This window comes from Plutella xylostella, chromosome 19 (assembly GCF_932276165.1).
Source record: "Plutella xylostella chromosome 19, ilPluXylo3.1, whole genome shotgun sequence".
Lineage (NCBI taxonomy): Eukaryota > Metazoa > Arthropoda > Insecta > Lepidoptera > Plutellidae > Plutella > Plutella xylostella.
Window position 1 is genome coordinate 8,630,398 of NC_063999.1, and position 3,848 is coordinate 8,634,245.

Sequence of the window (3,848 nt, forward strand, 5' to 3'; positions counted from 1 at the left end):
CGATTGGACGACAGCTCTCGTTCGTTCGTTTTTCGTCATTATAGAGTGACCCTGGTGAGTGTTATGAAATACATTATGCTCATATTATGAACTACTTATGATATGATAACCCACTTTATTGGCTGTCGGTTATTTATGAAACTTTTTATTTCATTAAAATTTGTTAATCGTTTATTGAACATCTGATTGTTTGCTTAGTCGTAAAAATACCCCAACTAATAATAAATAAATAAATAAATAAATATGTGGGGACATCTCACACACGGCCATCCGACCCCAAGCTAGGCAGAACCTGTGTTATGGGTGTCGGACAGCTGATATATCTACACGAATACATAGATAGATAGATACTAAATATAAATATCAACACCCAAGACCCGAGTACAAATATCTGTCTTTAAACAAATATCTGCCCCAGCCGGGAATCGAACCCGGGACCTTCGGCATAGCAGTCAGGGCCACTAACCACAACGCCATTCGACCGTCTAAAGTAAAAAGGTCAGCATCCACCTATCGGTATCTTACTTATCGCACCAAACGGATTTTCATAAATGTAAGGAGAAACGTCTGTCAAAGGACTAAATAAGTTACCACAAAAAGTTAACGACATTAGCTGACAAAATATGCAAGCTGAAGTGGCAGTGGGCTGGTCATATCTGCCGAAGAACCGATAACCGTTGGGTAGAAGAGTTCTCGAGTGGAGACCACGAACAGGCAAAGGCAGCGTGGGACGCCCTCCTGCCCGCTGGACTGACGACCTTAGGCGGGTAGCCGGTAGTGGTTAGATAAGGAAGGCCGAGGAACGAGTGTTGTGGCGCTCCTTGGGAGAGGGAGAGGCCTTTGTCCAGCACTGGATGATTATTGGCTGATGATGAAGGAGAAACGGCGTCGGTAATGCCAAAGAAGTAAAGTGGAAACACTTGTGTGATTTTTTTTACAATCTGAATGTGATGAGTCTGTTGCGTGCGATGTCGACAGGTGGATGCTTAACTTTAAAGCGAAGCTAGTCATAAAATTTAACATAGGTCACTTCTTTTTCCTAATACCGACCGTGTGACTGAACTTTTACTGCAAATAAAATAAATGTAGTCAAGCCAAAAACTATGCGTGAAGGAATATTCATAAACACACTTTCATTTTATATGTCTGCGTTCTGGGCGTTAGCCTACTAAAAACCTGTCTTCAGTTTTACGAAATAAGTTTAGTTCTTAGGATTCCATTTTTATCACTTTTCATTTTAAAGCTAAGCTCTACTAATTATCAAATTTTTGTGGATATCTGTCTGCTATGATTGGATCTGGAATTATACTATATATTCCGAATATTTGTGGTTTCGTGGTATTTAATGGACTAATCTTTCATCTGAATAATAATATTTTATTAGTGGTCGTGACTTATATTTATCCAACATACCTACTAATCAATGTTACCCTACTAACGTAAAAAACAAGAATTAAAGATTTTTCCTATTTTTTAAACAAAAACTCTAGTTTATAAAAACTCTAGTTTATACTGTATGTGTGATTAAATAAGTTAAAAAAAAATCTAACATTACCACAGAGTCCATGTCACGTTTTGAAAATTAAATGCTGAAATAAGTACCTTTTGTTAGTGCTTTTGGAGGTCATTACAAGATATTTCTGGGGAACCTTGATACCTATTTCTTAATACGAATGTAGCAATTGAATTAATAATTCTACTAGTGATAATACTTAGATATAACTCATGCAGTTCAAAATACTAAAAAATACTTTAGACATGAAGAGTAATTATTTAAATTATTATCGACCTGTCTCACTTAAGTTCATAAAATCAAAGATAAAATTAGGTACAGGTATATCTAAAATCTTTGGAAACAATTATGACTAATTGCATCAATTGAGTTACAATTTTTAAATCGACCTTAAATGTGCATTACGATTTTAAAATAAGTAGTAATTGCTTTAGTTATTACAGTTTCATACAAATATATAAACGAACATTCGAATACATCGGATGCGTACATAATTACAACTGGATTCAATTTTGTAGCATCTTACGCCATTCAAATATTACGAAAATTATCCGCTATTTCAAGCTGATTCGGACTGTTACTCAAACCAATATACTATATGAAGTAATGTTACCAGTATTATGTTTATTTGTTATCCAATCTGAATCTCATTAAATTAGAACAAACAAACTAAAGATCGTAGGCAGAATAACAATAACAAATAATTTGTAACAATCGACTACTCGTATATTTGTGCATTCAGAGATTAACACAATAGGCATATAGTTCAGTCCAAACAACTTGATAGTTGTGAAGTTGGCAGCAAATACACTTTTGCACCTTGTCCAACTAACAAACCATCTATTCATTCTTTCAAAGATTTATAGTTGGTTAGTTTGACAAAGCACAAAAGTGTAATTACTGCCTTCAGAACTACCTATCAAGATTACTTGTGCAAAGTAATATTATTTTATGAAATCGGTTGGTTAGCCACATTTTAAAAATAAAATGAAAGCGCATAAAATCTATATGGAATTACATTCTACTGTAAATAAAGTAATCAAATTATATTCTTACACTGCATAGCAGAGCTTTTGGGTGCGTAGGCATATTGGACCAAAGCATAGAATAACTTTTATTTTCTTCATACATTAAGTATTTTTCAATAGTTTTTATATGGGAGCAAACGTACACTTTTATAGTTTTCGACCTGTACTAGATGAAAAGTAGCCATATCATTCAATTACTTAATGCAAAAAAAATTGTTGCCCTAGATCTAGATAGAAACTGGATAGATATATAAAATTAGATCTATGTCATAAATCGAGAAACCTAACAGTTGACCAGTTTCGGCGACATAGTCCAATTCATTATGTAAGGATTTTTTTTTCCAAAGATTCCTTACGAATTTGTTATGTTATATGTCTATTGACTCAGTAATTACCGAACATATCTGCCGAAGAACGGATGACTGTTGGGGTACAGTTCTCAAATGGAGACCACGAAATCCAGTAATTTGAATTCAATATTTATGGTTGCAAATGCAATTTTGTCTTTCTTACTATTACGTTTTAGCTTTTATTTAAAACCATATAACCTTAAGTACTTGTTCGTTCTGAAATATCGAAACATCAGTTTCTCAATGATTTACAAACTCAGTAGCTATCCGCATTCAGCGATTTATATCATTAAATACATAATTGATTAATATAATAAATTGACTTGGTTGGCATCAATAGGCAGTGTAAAAGGAAAAGTACCCTTGACTTCATGTTAAATTGCAAGTTTGGAATTAATTTGGTTCTTTGAATCTTTTGCCAACTGTGTGTTGTGTCATGTTATACATATCATCAAATGAATACTTATTCAGATTAATCTTAACAGTGAAATTGTGTGAAAAATTCAATCTTTATTTAATAATGGCGTTATATAATGTAACGTCATTATGAAGGGCATTACCTCCCTGTATTATTTGAATTGACCACGTAATAAACAAAGGAAGTAATAGTAGCAATTTACAACTCATCTCTCTAACCCTTTCCCATTTGTACGCTCCATTACACTCTCACAATAAAATTAGATGGTATCATTTGCGTCCAGAAACACACAAGGCAATGAATACCTGAGCATCAATCTGCAGTAAACTGTTCCACAATCACAATTAGAGCCATTTCAAAACACTTTCCATTGTCATCCATCGACCCGTGATCTTGATACGAGAATCTAGACCAGGAACTTACTTAACAGTCAATAATCGTCGACTCATCTTGTCGGGCACTTGCAGCGAAGTTTTTTTCGCCTGGAGGTTTACATAATAGCTGTGTTGTGTGAAGGTTGGCTTTCTTTCGCCGGGGAT